This window comes from Schistocerca serialis, chromosome 7 (assembly GCF_023864345.2).
Source record: "Schistocerca serialis cubense isolate TAMUIC-IGC-003099 chromosome 7, iqSchSeri2.2, whole genome shotgun sequence".
NCBI classification, from domain to species: Eukaryota; Metazoa; Arthropoda; class Insecta; order Orthoptera; family Acrididae; genus Schistocerca; species Schistocerca serialis.
This window is the reverse complement of record NC_064644.1, coordinates 193,589,438-193,605,876: the sequence shown is the minus strand read 5'-3', so window position 1 is coordinate 193,605,876 and position 16,439 is coordinate 193,589,438.

The window sequence follows — 16,439 nt, the reverse complement described above, 5'->3', positions numbered from 1 at the left end:
TATAAGTTCACAAAGATACATGTATCACATGGGAACAACCGAAATAAAATGTTCAAACGTACCAACGTTCTGTATTTTAATTTAAATTTCTAACAGCTTTATCCAAAATTTTTGAGAAAGTAATGTATTCAAGAGTAGCTTCACATATCTGTAAAAATGAAGTACTAACAAAATGTCAGTTTGGTTTGCAGAAAGGTTTTTCAACAGAAAATGCCATATATGGTTTCACCAGTCAAATTTTGAATGATCTGAATAACCGAACACCACCCATTGGGATTTTTTGTGATCTCTCAAAGGCTTTTGATTGTGTAAATCATGAAATTCTGCTAGACAAGCTCAAGTATTGTGGCATGAGTGGGACAGTGCACAAATGGTTTAATTCGTACCTAACTGGAAGAGTGCAGAAAGTTGAAATAAGTAGTTCTCGTAACATGCAAAGATCAGCACATTCCTCAAACTGGGGAACTATCAAGAATGGGGTTCCACAAGGGTCAGTCTTGGGTCCTTTGTTGTTCTTATTATATATTAATGACTTGCCATTCTATATTCATGAAGAGGCAAAGTTAGTTCTCTTTGCTGATGATACAAGTATAGTAATCACGCCTGACAAACAAGAATTAACTGATGAAATTGTCAATACTGTCTTTCAGAAAATTACTAAGTGGTTCCTTGTAAACGGACTCTCACTGAATTTTGATAAGACACAGTACATACAGTTCCGTACAGTGAATGGTATGACGCCATTAATAAATATAGACCTTAATCAGAAGCATATAGCTAAGGTAGAATATTCCAAATTTTTAGGTGTGTCCATTGATGAGAGATTAAATTGGAAGAAACACATTGATGATCTGCTGAAACGTTTGAGTTCAGCTACTTATGCAATAAGGGTCATTGCAAATTTTGGTGATAAACATCTTAGTAAATTAGCTTACTACGCCTATTTTCACTCATTGCTTTCATATGGCATCATGTTTTGGGGTAATTCATCACTGAGGAATAAAGTATTTATTGCACAAAAGCGTGTAATCAGAATAATAGCTGGAGTCCACCCAAGATCATCCTGCAGACATTTATTTAAGGATCTAGGGATATTCACAGTAGCTTCTCAGTATATATACTCTCTTATGAAATTTGTTATTAACAACCAAACCCAGTTCAAAAGTAATAGCAGTGTGCATAACTACAATACTAGGAGAAAGGATGATCTTCACTATTCAAGATTAAATCTAACTTTGGCACAGAAAGGGGTGAATAATACTGGCACTAAAGTCTTTGGTCACTTACCAAATAGTATCAAAAGTCTGACAGATAACCAACAAGTTTTTAAGAAGAAATTAAAAGAATTTCTGAATGACAGCTCCTTCTACTCCATAGAGGAATTTTTAGATATAAATTAAGAAAAAAAAGAAAAAATATTAAAAAAAGAAAAAAAAAGTTGTTATATTAACTTAAGTATGTTGTTAAATTAACCTAATTATGTCATGTATTGGAAAATTTGACTCGTTCCACATCATTACGAAATATCGTATTCATGATCCATGGAACTAGTATTAATCTAATCTAATCTAATCTAAACAAACCTACCTGTTACCAACTGTTCGTCTAAAGTTGTGAGCCATATGTTTGTGACTATTAGAGCGCCATCTATAACAAAGCGAAAGAAGTGGTCCAACTAAAACATTCATATTTATTTACATACTACACGAATATGTAATAAATAATGGGGGTTACTATTGACCTATAGCAGCGCCATCTAGTGGGCCAACCATAGCACTATATGGTTTCCCCCTTCAAACTAGACAAGTTTCGTTCTTTGTAGTTTTTTCATTTGACGCTTATTTCGTGAGATATTTGGCACAGTCACGATCAATGGACCACCCTATACGTGTGTGGTGTGTTTGTGCGTACGGTGCCTATTCTTTTGGACATGTCAGTAAGAACAGACACCACATATATGTATGATGATAACTTCTAACGATTGAAAATGTTGGTAATAGAAGTTGTCATTTCATCTGATGCTCATACCACACAATAAACTCCACATTTAGGTTGAAGGAAGCTATAAAGGCCCAGCACCCGTACATGTAAGATTTCTAATTTATCTTCATTTTCATCTGCACTTCTAGGATTAAGCACTTGCACCTTTTTGTATCCACTTATCACTGTCACCTCATTTAAGGACTTCCTACGTCCCTTCTTCCTCTTGGCTGACACAGCATGGCCGAACGTGCAGTTCTCTCTGCACTCATTATTTGTCGATGATGTTTCAAATGGTTCAAATGGCTCTGAGCACTACGGGACTTAACATCTGAGGTCATCAGTCCCCCAGAACTTAATACTACTTAAACCTAACTAACCTAAGGACATCACACACATCCATGCCCGAGGCAGGATTCGAACCTGCGACAGTAGCGATCACGCGGTTCCAGACTGAAGTGCCTAGAACCGCAAGGTCACGCCGGCCGGCGATGATGTTTCTATTATGTTTTATTTTGTTCAGTCCTTTTATTACTGTTATATTACTATTACAAATATGTAATTCATTTATAATATCTTGATTTCTTACGCGGTCTTCCCTGGAACATTGTTTGCTTTCCCAAGAAATCTTATTTCTCCTGCTTGTAGTTTGCTTATATCTCGTTTTTGGGGATCGATGGCTCACTTCCAGATTTAAATACAGGTGTTGCCGTTAGTTACAACCTTGTTTATTTTGGTATTTTTGTTTGCTTGTTCTTTTGTGTGGAGTCACTCTGGCTATCTATGGAAGGCGTACGATAATAAGCCAAAACATAAACTGTTGAAAAAATAAGAAATTTTTGTAGGTGACCGCCAACAATGAGTTACATAGGACCACTGTTAGAGCTGTTCGCGTTCATAGTACTCCGTTGTGAGTCCCGGTACTATACAGTGGTGCAAAATGTTATTATGATGAACCGGGCATGAGAGAATCGGACTGCAAAACGAGTCTCCACACTGGCGTCGTGGGCAGACACGAAATGTAGAATTTCACTGTGAAAAGTTGTAGTCATACTTCGTGGGTCACTGCCTGTTGTGCGTTATTTTGTTCCTTACTAGAGCGTTGGATGACAAAAGAACAAATTAAATAATACTCGTGATACTAAATACCACTCTTCCCTTATTAGAACCTTCGTTATCCAAGTCATTGACTTGACGAGGAGCAATAGCGGGACACTACGACTGCTTTTGCTACTAAGTTATTATAATTACCATTGCTACTACATACATCTCTGTCGTAGACACGTTTATAGTTTACCTGGACTGGACGAATAGAAAGAGTAATTACCGGCGCCTTCTGCTCGCTCGTTATTGCATTGGACACATGCTGGAACCAACACAACGCAATCTTCCCACGAGGTACCACGCAGCAGAGCAGCTACCGGGAAGTATACAACTGTTAAAGCTATTATCCAACCCTCATACATGTATATTTTGTAAATGTGGCCCTTTAGAAAGTGAAGAAATGTGTGCAGTTTATAGTTTAGAAAGGCAGAGACAATACTCACTTTTTCCTAAATCAAGTTCCCTTTTGTTTTAAATAGATAATATCACTAGCGCTCACAAGTATTTGAAGAACGTCACGGTATAACAGTCACGAGTTCCTGATGAAATTTCTTTATTGAAAATTTGTTTGGGTCCATGGACCAAAGGCAGGTTCATAAACCATTTACATCATAACAGGTGACTTAAAATCATTGGCGTCAAATATTAAAGTCCATGGTTTTTTTCCAAAACGGCTACCACTGTTAGAAACTGCTTTTCCACATAGAAGTCGCGGATTTTTCTTCTTATGACTCCATGTATAAATTCGTCCGATACAAACTTCTGTCGCCTGCCTGACCACCTTTTTGGTGATACAAGACATGAAGTTTCTCTACATTCTCTCGAAATTCGCTTCACTGTACTTCCACTGATACCGAGACATTCAGAAGTACTCCTTACTGCTCGCGCCCAGTTCTTTTTCGGCCTCAAAATCAGCACGCGCACTGATCACAGCAGACTTTTCATAACTCCATAAATGATGCATGGTTTCACACAAGTACAAGGCAACTAGCTATGTTACGAGCACTGTCTCCCACGACTACGCAACAACGAATCGAAGCACGATTGTTTACTGTCTGACGGGAAGCCGCGATGTAAACATTGCAACAATGAACGATTAAGTGGAAATACTACTCAAAGGTCCGGTAACGTAGCACACGCGAGTACGCTGCCCATAGAAACGGAGAAGCAAGTAAATCAGAGATGCGACAGTAACGCTTTGTGTATATTTACGTGCATAGGAACATAACTGCCGTGAACGGCAGCAACAGAGCTTGCGTTTACACTTTTCGTCTTGTTAATATGTATCACCTTTAGGCGAATTATAGCAATCTGCGCCTACCATTATTAGGACAAAAGGACTCATTGGAGAGCAACGACAATTTGTCTAGAACTTCATTATGATTGTATATTTAAATTATGCAAGGGAAATATTTCTCCTAACTGCGGTCTGACTTCTATGACTCCTCAAATTTGAAACTGGCCAAAAAATGATCGAGAAAAGCACACTCTCTCTTAAATATTACCGCGTATGGCATTTCAACTAAACCGTAACATTCATACAACAAACGAAAGTAGAAATTTACACAAATCCGGGAAGGTACAACACATCGGTGTTCGTCATACGATGTGACCAGAATATGAGCTAAGAATCAGGTGTCGGTTATTATGAAATGGATTTTTGCAGTTTCACCAGCTGACTGTAATATCAGTATTTCATTAGTGTCACAGAAAAACAATTTCCTGAAGTACCAGTAATGGTATTCCGAAGGTGTATGCTCAAAATTAAATTCGTGCCGTTGTTTTTTCTTACTTAAGTAGTAGAATGATTTTCTTTCTTTCCTCCAGGGTAACTTTCCTGCTAATTATATACCGCTTATTACAGTGACGAAGTTACAATTCTGTACATTTTCAAAATCACTGGAATTAAACCGTGATAGTAGGAACTATTTCTAAAAACGAAATGAACAGCGGTGTAAACCGGCATTAATAGTTACTCACAGCAAAATCAAAATTTTGTTTGTGTGTCGCTCCCGGCTGGCTGCAGTAAACAGCGTCAACAGCTGCTGCTCGTGTGTTTTGCCAGTTTGTTTACTGCTCTCTGAGTGTGTTTACAGGCGTCAGATTAAAGATTAAATTTTAGTATATATTTACACAGTAGTGAGCTACGGCCCAACATATTAATGGATTCACTGCTATATTTTGTGTAAAGGCCATGTCGTTTATCTTTCTTATTAATGTGTTCTGTAAATGAAATAATACTCATTTTTAGTGTAACACAAATTTTTTGGCTCCCTCACAGCATGAAGACTACGACTTTAAGTGGCGGCTACGTGACTTGTGGGGATGGTTAAAATAGCTTCGCATTATGTTTCAGCATCATATCCTATAAATGTAGGTGTCGGTGGAAGAAAATGCTAATCCAGAGAAGTGTATTCTGAGTCGTTGCTTGTTACGGTTTTGTTAAATTCATAGATTCGAACATAAATACAATACGTCGAAACAAATTATGTAGGAGAGAGCTGCATCTAGCGGTAAATGTGAAACTATTTGTCACGACTGTGGTTCATTCCAGAAGTCAACAGGTACTCTTAATAAATGGAGGTTTACCAGTTTCAGATGACTCACATACTTTTAAAGTAAAATGATTTCACCTTTATTAAACCATCATCACTAATTACGTTAAAGAATACTTTTTAATAGGTATTTTAACTGAGGGTGAGTTTAGTATCTGACATGTTTTTCTGTCACAACAAATGTACGCTTTTTTAGTTAATAGAAATCGCCTCGTTACATGGTGTACATCCCTGGATGATCTGCGCACACAAGAATCTATGTGTCTGTGCCTTCAGTTTAGGTGCAGCTTACCCTAGACTTGGGTGTGGTAGCATCAGTATGGTTTAGAGCTCGGTGTTTCTGTGGTGCTCTTGGGAAAAGGTGAACCAAGCCCAGGGCATGAGTGTTATGCACTGGTGGAGGCGAGTGCAGTGATGTCGCTGACGATGATAGTGAACTTTGCTACCACGATGGCTGACCTGAGGATGATGGTAGAGGAGGGTGCTACCAGGGGAACTTCACTTTTTTACTTTTTTGGTTCTTCAGCCTTCTGACTAGTTTAATGCATTCCACTTCAAATTCCTCTCCCGGGCCAACTTCTTCGTCTAGGAATACCACTTGCACACTACATCTTCGATTATTTCTTTGATGTGTTCCAGTTTCTGTCTTCCTCTACAGTTTTCACCCTTCACAGTTCGCTCTAGTTTCATGGACGTTGCTTCTTCAGGCCTTAACACAAGTCCTATCGTCCCGTTCCTTCTTCTTGTCAATGTGTTCCGCTTGTTCGTCTCCTCTCCGATTTTGCGTAGAACCTCTTTATTCCCTATCAATCTATTTAATTTTGAATATCCTTCTACAGCATCATATCTCAAGCGGTTCGATTCTTTTCTTTCCCAATGTTCCCACAATCCACGATTCACTGCCTTACTCCGCAGCGTTCCAAACTTATATTCTCAAAAATTTAACAGATTAAGGTCAATGTTGAATACAAGTAGACTTCTTTTGACCAGGAATGCCCTCTATGTGGGTGATAGTCTGCTTTTTATGTGCTTGGTTCGTACGTCATGCATTGTTTTACTTCCAAGGTAGCCTTTCAGTTCAGCTACCTAGTGGCCACAAATTTTGATGTTACTGTTATCGCCTAGTTCATTTCTTATAGTCCTCATTTCTTTCCTCTTTCTTCAGGGTGCCCTCGATCTATATTCCGTACTCACCAGGCTGTTCATTCCAGATCCTGTAATTCTCTTACACTTACAATGAGGATAGCAATGTCATCAGCGAATTTATACGCTGATATCCTTTCGAACGAATTTAATCCAATTCATGAAACTTTTTTATTTCCGTCATACCTTTTGTCAACGTAAATTGTAAATTGTACAGTGGGCGAGACCCCATACTATTCTTACACCCTTTTCGCTATGAGAACTTCGTTCTTGATCTTCCATTCTTCTTGTTTCCACTTGGTTTTTGTATGTGTTCTGTTTTGCCTGTGTTTCCCCATATCTTACGCCTATTTTACATTTTCAATTTCAAACGCCTTCCATCATTTTACGGTGTCTAATGCTTTTTCCAGATCGACAAAACCTATTAACGTTTTCTGATTTTTTCATAAGTCTTGCTTCCATTATCAAGTGCAATGTCAGAGCTGCATCTGGTATCGATATTTTGGGTAATCTAAAGGCGCTGCCTTCACTTTAAGTTTCCTTGGCACGCCGCAAGAGAGCGCCACTTCCGCATGTGCCACTTTTGAAGACGATGCGCAAGCACAATGCGTGAAAAAGGGGTACGGGCAGCCAGTGTGCCAACAACGAGGAACTCGTGAAGGTCGCCTGTGGCAGTGGTGCGTTGTGATTTGAAGAGGGCACAGTTTTTCCCATTTGAAGGTGGTTGTGTGGTGGTGGGTGGACACGTGTAAAGTCGTACCTTCTTTTGTGCCATCACCACTGACGTTGTGAAACATTTCAGTGTGGCGGGGTCAGTGTTTAATTCAAACTACAGGCTGACTATAGTTAGAGTGCATATACTCACAGAGGTCCAGTGTGGACTGTAATTATCGTATGACAGAGAAACTTGGTAGATATGCTAATGCGTTAATGTTGAATTGATTTATGATGGGAAAAAAATTCTGTCAGTTTTGGCAACCAGGTGCAAATCTGGCACTGAGAATGCAAGAAAGACGTACAGGAATGTTTGGATGTGTAATGGATTAGGAATGGGACGTTGCAGAAAAGTTCAAACAAGTGAGAGAGGTATAATCCTGATTTTATTGTTAACTACCACTTACACAATTTGTTCTGTATAAGTGCCAGAGATGTTGACAAGATGTTGTACAACGCCAGATTCTCACCTGGTGGCCGGAATTGGAACTTGTTTTTTCCATCGTAAATCGGTTCCACATTAACGGATTAGCTCATCTACCAAGTGTTTCTGCAATACGATAATTACAGTCCCCACTGGGCCTTCGTTGGTAGCTGCACTTCAGTTGTAACCACCCTGTTCTTCATCGAGGTATACCTGCTGTGAGGCAGTTATTACCATCCTATGAGGGACGTTAATGGTGGGCTTGTGCCTGCTGTACTGTCAAGTAACTAAGTTGCGCCATAGGAGAGTGAACTTACTAGTCACTGGGAGAGTTCAGCTGCCCCATCATTTGTGTATTCCTTTTACTCAAAATTCCAGTTGGAGTGCCAGCAGTAACTTGTGTATGTTTTGGGTTACTTAATTTCGTTTGTAAATATTACGCCTCCTGCACGGCATTCTGTCATAAACTGCTTTGTCTTTCACCGCCTGACTTGGCACTTGCTTAAATGTGTGCCGTCTGGTAACTGATTATTTATTTGCTAAATTCATTTATGTTACAAGTGATGGGAATGATACAAAACTAATTCCTTCTTTTGTATGATGCCTTTGCACTTTAAGATGCTGTTATATACGTTGTAACATTGTTTTTTTCTGTTTTAGAGCTGTAAAACGATTTTATTCTGCCTGTGTAAAACTAGTGGGATAAGCACTTACAACTTATGTCGAATGTAAATGTAAATACCAGGCAGAGTTTTTAGCACAAGGTCTTGGCGTTCTTCGTTGGCTTAAAATCTTGGTACTAATTCAATCTTAGTCATTGGAGGTTTTTTTGTACTAAGTTTAAATCTAATAAACAGTACAGTTCCTGTTATTATTGGTGCCTGTCAAATAAGTTTTAATATTACATTGTTCAATTTGGTCTTTGGGCTTTTTAAATTTTTTTGATTCTAAACTATTTTATTGTTGGTGCTTTTAAAATAAATGTTTGCTCTAACATTGTATACTTTGCTCTTTGGTGTTTTTAAAGGTTTTTGATGTTAAACTATCTTATTATTGGTGTTGTAATTATTTTATGATGTTAATACTCATTGGGACCCTATACTACTTATTCCTTTAAAGTTGAGCTTCTTTGGTGGAGCTTTAAAAAATATATGAGTTTAAGCTGTTTTGACTTTGGCGGCTTTATAATTCAGTAATTAAATGATTTTATCAAATGTGCTCAGTTTTGTGCTGCAATAAAATTGTAAACACGTTTGTGGTAAGTCTGGGCTCAGTTTGTTACCATTCCCTGACCCTGCTTCCTAACCTCATTACTGGTTGCTTCATCTTTCCCAAAGCCTAACTGATCATCATCTAACAGATCCTTAGCTTTCTTTTCCATTCTTATGTATATTGTTGTTGTCAGCAAGTTGGTTCAGTAAGTTGTTAAGCAGACTAAGCGATAGTCCTTGCAGTTAGTTACCGTGCCTGTTTTCGGGACTGCCTGGATGAATTTTTTCTGAAATTCTGACGGTATACCTCCAGTCCCATAGATTCTACACAGCAACATGAGTAGTCGTTTTGTTGTCATTTCCCCTACTCATTTAGAAATGCCGAAGAAGTGTTGTCCATCCCAACGGACTTATTTGATTGCTAGTGTTCCAAAGCTGTGTTAAAGACTGACTAATACTTGATCCCCTCTGTGTCCTAAACCATCTCCCACTCTTCTTCTATCTCATGATCAGACAAGCTCTCCCTCTTGTAGAAACATTCATGGTGCGCATTTCATCTTCGAAACTACAAGATGTAAAATATTTTGAAGTACTGACATGTCAACTTTTCAACATGTCGAAGAAAAGAGATATTGTAGGAAGAATATTGATATTTGCAACAATTAGATTTTTGATGTATAAAAACAGTGATACAATTCTGAGAAAATTTGTTGATACAGAATTAGATTAGCAAATTAATTATTAAATTTTTTGTATGACATTTCTGCCGTTATTGTTGACACACAAGTATGGTAAAAATTTTTGTCTCAAATAAAAAAGATTCTAACGCTTTCACTACGTTTATTAAAGAAAACTTATATAGCTGATTAACTGCACTAAACTGGTATAAATGAAAACAGAAATGAGGAAGTAAATCTAAATTAAAAATAGTTATTGAAAATTAGCAAAAATATTTTTCTTCAAATTACACATAATATGCTTGTTCAGTGTTGACTCTGAGAAGTATTACTGAGAAATTTTAATTTTTATTATGATAAAAGTTATCAATTTAAGGACAGACACACTATTAAAAATTCTATATGACAAAAATAACGTATCACTCAGTTTTAAAGATGAAGAAGATCATTTTTTGTTCCTCTTTTAAAAATGATGGTATCACCACATTTGTGTATATATCGTAATTTCTGTCCTGTTGGAGACAGAACTTGCTGAGGTAGGCTTTACGTAGGTGGAAGCAGACTGGATGGGTATCTCTAGAGAGAGCAGACTAATTTGAGGTTTGTGAAGAAAAAAAAACAGCCTGTTCAGTAGCTGCACGGGCAAAAGTCTGGATGGTTGACTAATCTAGCCTTGTAACATTCATTCAACACGGCATTGCCATAATGGAACTGTGAATGGCTGAATGCAATGGGGAAGCTACAGTACTCATATTTTAAAGAGGAAACTCAGCTACACTGTATAGCTGAATAATGACAGCATCCTCTTGTGTAAAAAGTTCCAAATGTAAAATAGCCCACCATTAGAATTTCCAGCTGGAGCTACTCAGAGGCTGTAATCATCAGTAGAAACAAAACACGTACAACAGATTGGAGCATGGAATGTTAGATCCCTTAACCAGATTGGTAGGTTACAGAATTTAAAAAGAGAGATAATGGGTTCAAAATAGATACATATAATGGACATTAGTGAAGTGTAGTAGCAGGAAAAAAAGGACGTCACGTCATGAGAGTGTACAGTTACCAACACCAAATGAAATACGGATAATGCAGGTGAATATCTAATATTGCTGTTGTGGTGTTGAGTCTGAAGACTGGTTTGGTGCAGCTCTCCACGCTATTCTACCCTGAGTAAATATCTTATCCTATATCCATTTGTACCTTCTAAGTGTATTCGTCCCTTGCCCTCCCTTTGCAATTTTTACTCACTGCACTTTTTTTATTTACCAAACCGAGGTTCCTTGATGCGTCAGGAAGTGTCCTAAGGACCGATCCCTTCTTTTAGTCAAGTTGAGGCACAATACGAGACTGGAATAGATGGGAGAATCGATAGAGGTACTCAAGGTACTCTCCGCCACACGCCGTCAGGTGGCTTGCGGAGTATGGATGTAGATGTAGATATAGTGATCTCCCATTTATCCTCAATCCTGTTCGCTATCTCGTCATTAGTTATGCAATCTACCCACCTCGCCTTCAGCATGCTTCAGCATCACCCCTATTGAAAAACTTCTATTCTCCTCTTGTCTGAATTGCTTATCATCCACGTTTCAATTACGTGCTAGGCAACACTCCAAACAAATATCTTCATAAAAGACTTCCTGCCACTTAAATTTATATTAAATTTTAACACATTCTTGTGATGTTTCGCATTATTTCACTCTGTGGGCGATCTACAGTGGTATAAAAATAGAAATAACAAACTTTAAAATGCCAAGATCGCTTTAGTAGAGAATTTATTCAGATTACCGGTCTTGTCAAAACAGACGTCAAGTAATAGCTTTTCCATCTGGCAATAATCAATTATTTTGTTGTTCATATAGCAAAACTCATCTACTACTTTTAGTGACTCATTTCCTAACTCCCTCAGCATCGCCTGATTTAATTGTAGTTCACTTTTGTTAATGTTCATCAATACCGCCGAAAGTTTTCTGTAAATTCTTCAATTCCGCAAATACAGGGTGGTGCATGAAATGTGTTACCATTTTGTTTTGAATATAAACTTTATTGTCAATACAATCTGAAGGGAACGTATACTACAATGAAGAGCCGTCCATGGAGATTTATTCTAACTCAGCACATGCTCAATATGTCCACCATTTCGTTTCCTAACTTCCTTCAAACGAACACTGAAGTTAGTGATTACCCTACGGCTCATGTCATCCGTAATTTCACTGCAAGCTTGAAGAATAAGTCTTTGAGCTCCATTAAATTCCACAGCTTCTTGCTACTGCCTTAGCCTTCAAGACGCAGTGGTTCATGCTAGATGGAGCAAGGCCATATACTGCAAACACTGTGTCGGACTTTTTACACGAGCATTTCGACAAGCGGATCATTTCACTCAGGTTTCCAGCTCGCATCAATGACGGACAAAATTGCCCCCCCCCCCTCCCCCCCCCAATAGTCCAGACCTTAATCCAGGTGATTTTTTTATTTGGGGGTACCTACAGGAAAAGATTTTCCCGAAACGTCCACCTGATTTAATGGAGCTCAGAAGACTTATTCTTCAAGCTTGCAGTGAAATTACGGAAGACATGGGCCGTAGGGTAATCACTAACTTCAGTGTTCGTTTGAAGGAAGTTAGGAAACGAAATGGTGGACATATTGAGTACGTGCTGAGTTAGAACAAATCTCCATGGACGGCTCTTCATTGAAGTATATGTTCCGTTCAAATTGTACTGAGAATAAAGACTATATTCAAAAACAAAATGGTAACACATTTCGTGCGCCACCCGGTAACTGAGGGCGTCGGGTGTAAGAGCTATTCTGAGATAAAGAGATTTCCACGGAATAGGAAATCATGGCGATCCAAATAAAATCAGTCAGGAAACTGATGACCCAAAAAAAGAGAACTATATAGACGAGCACAAGGTTGGTGGTGCTGCCGGGCGCTGTGTAGCGCGGGCTGGCCTAGCTAGCGCCTGTGCGCCGCCAGAGCAGGCTAGGGCAGCGGACAGGGTGGATGCAATATGGCGCATTCCGGCGCCGTCATCAGTCGCGGGCGCAGCCGGCAGTAATTAAAGCGCCGCAATATCTCCCGCCCGTCTGACGCTGCCCGCACCCCCCCCCCCCCCTTCACCTCCTTCCATAGCCCTTTACGACGGCCTGACGCCAGTCTCTGAGCCACGCGTCGGGGTTGTAGCGGCGTCAATGTGTCCGTTCCGTGCGCTCCCCGCGCTTTCGGCAGAGGCGCTAAGCGAGTTGCGATCTGTTACCTGCCCTCACTCACCGTTGATCAAATTGAGTGCTACGCAGTCCAGCTTCCGACGCACTACCTGACCTAATCTGTTTTGTGGTCGAATTAACGGATCAGGTGTCGACAGGTCCCACACAAATCTCCCCCCCCCCCTCTCACTCTCTCTCTCTGTGCGTGGTGTGTGTGTGTGTGTGTGTGTGTGTGTGTGTGTGTGTGTGTGTGTGTGTGTGTGTATGTTTGTCAGAGACAGATGGGGGGGGGGGGGGAGGGGGAGGAAGGAGAGAGAGAGAGAGAGAGAGAGAGAGAGAGAGAGAGAGAGAGAGTGGTCACTTTTTTGTTGTGATAGTAGCAATTTCATTGCTCCGCTGAAAACTTAACCTCACTTGTGACTGACAGCCATTATACCTGTCTCATATTAGTGTGACCTTTGAGTAGACTTGTTAGCTGCTTTAATGTAAACAGATATCGTTTTCTCCTACATCTTTGCACATCACATGCGCCAAAACTTTCATGGACCCCTAGTGGAGTAATGTTGCACCTGTGGCATTTTTGTCACGTCAAATAGCTGTTTCTTTTTATCTCCTCCACACATTCTAAATTTTTATAGACGTAGTATGCCGAGCCAATCCAGGAACGCCTCTGCCATCCATATCAGGGATCTTGACACGACTGCTATGTGGCAAAAGTTATCTTTGGACGCGGGGGAAATGGAACAATGTTGGCTAGTGTGGAGTTCCGCCACATTCTGCCTGTGGACGATGAAGACAACACATTGTCGGGTGGAGTATGTCGGGGAGTAGCCAGCCTATGTATGAAGTCACTTAGGTAGGACTGCTGGGCCATGTCAGCAGCGCCGAACCTCTGGCAACGGGTGCAGGCCATCTGCCTGACATATGCCAGCAAGACTCAAAGGCGCAGCAACGCCTCTGAAGATGTCCAGCGCAGTTCTGGACGAAATGTTAGGAAGAGAAGAGTTTCGTTTACCAGGACCTTATGCCCCGAAGGGTTTACCAGCAGCAAAGGAACTTTATGTCGTTGTAATTTTTATGCAGGCTGCAGCAGTAGTTTTACGCAGCTTACTCTGCTTCAGACCGATGATGACCTCCACAGAATAACTATTCGCTCAGAATAAACATCTTAAATGTGATAGATTGTATACGTGGAAGAGACCTGGACACGCCGAAAGGCTTAAGATAGATTAAGTAATGATAGGACAAGGATTTCGAAATTAGATTTTAAACTGCGAACCATTTCCAGAGGGAGACGTAGACGACCATAATTTATTGGTTACAAACTGTAGATTAAATCTGAAGAAACAGCTGAAAGTTAGGAGGTTAACGAGATGGGATTCGGATAAATCAAAAGTATCGCTGATGTGGAGAATTGGAGCAACAAGCAAACATTGTCTGAAACAGTTTAAAGGAATACAACAGAAGACAATTGGTTAGCTTTTAGAGATCAAAGACCTCGCAGCAAACATCAAATAGGCAACAACATGGCCTTGTAAATATTCTTGGATATCATCATAGATATACAATTTAATAGATGAAAGGATCAAATATAAAAAGTGAGCAAGTGAAGCAGCAAAAGGGTATACAGAAGTCTAAAAATGAGGTTGAGGAAGTGTAGAAATGGCAAAGCAGGAACTGCCATGCGAGAAATGCAAGGTTGTCGATGAGTGTATGACTGTTTTTTTTTTTTTACTTAATACAGAATTAAAGAACCGTTACCTGACATTTTAAAAGAGGCCGATTTTGTTTGTAGTATTTTTTGTAGTTTTTGTTTTGTTTTTATCTGCTATATTTGACATGGAATAAATACTTTTTATAACAAATAATTTGAGGTTGAAATATGAATAAAATTTTGTTGTTTAAAGAATAGTGTAATAAAATGATAAGAGGAATTTGTTATTGCCGTCACCATTGTGACTGGTGGTGAATATCTCTGAATGGTTTCTTCGAGCCAGTCACAACGAAATACACTGACAGAAAAAAATCGCAACACCAGGAAGGAGTTGTGCGACCTAAACGAAACTTGCCTTTTCTGGTTTCGGTTCCTGAGGAAGAATGGTTTGTTACTCTTCCGCAGACATTCAGACACCTCACTAAAAATGAAAAATGTCCTTGTCAGGGTTCAGCCCACCATAAAGGCGAGGCGTGGACACACTCCATATTAATGTCCACTAACAAGTACGCTACTACTTCTGAGAAGATAATGTGTATTCCGCATCAAGACACAAGCACGATTATTATCCCAGTATTGGTATATTTTCCATATTCGCATTTACACATTTTATTTATATGTTATCAACTGTGATGCATAAATATGTTTATGTAAGCGTCATAAAAATGTTATTTATTATTACATGTAAAAATATATAAGCGTTCACTGAGTTCCCTGTTTGATGGGTTCCCTGTTCTGATGTTAGTACAATTTCTCAATTTGTCGGACATCGAAGGACTGATGTACACATAAGTGCAGTCGAAAAATCGCATCACAGTAAACGTCCCATCCGATGCATATGAACCACCTCGAAAGCAGATTTCGGTCAGACGCCGTAAAAGCAATACAAACGTTATTCAGTTCTTTGTCCATAGATATTTCACAAATTACGAAACTAAAAGTATAGTAACAAGTGTCACTAAGTATTTCTTCTTCCCTGAATTGCAACAAGTGTTACAGAATCATCATCTGATTACAACTGACTTCTATCACTCTAACATCTTCCTCGACCATGAGGCCTACATCATCCTTCCTATCTTCGTTCGTTCAAGATAAGAAGGATCAGGAATGCTGGTGTTAAGAAGTTTCATGGTTTCAGCATCACTAAATATAAAAGTGTAATACACAAAAGTCCGCTCGCGGTAGCTGAGTGGTCAGCGCGAAAAGATGTCCATCCTAAGGGCCTGGGTTCGATTCCCGGCTGGGTCGGAAATTTTCTTCGCTCGGGGACTGGGCGTTGTGTTGTCCTAATCATCATCATTTCATTCCCATCGACGTGCAAGTCGCCGAACTGGCGTCAGATCGAAAGACTTGTATCTGGCGAACGGTCTACCCAACGGGAGGCCCTAGTCACACGACATTTACATTTTTTTAATACACAGAAAGTAAATTTGTGACCTCACTAATGTGAATGACACTCATTTGTATCATGAATGTAGCTCAAAGTGAGTGCTATTTATGTTAAAGTATAACAAACGCCAGCACTAGGCATAAAACTTAATGTTAAACACCTAAAATATTATGAAAGCAATCACACCATAATGTGATAGTGTAGGGTATTCCCGAGCCAGTGCCATCAAGATAAATGCATCGTTGTACTGCTGTGATGAAATTATAGGATAGTTATTGGATAGTTTAGTGTACACTAATTTTCAACATATATTTCAAAATTACTGA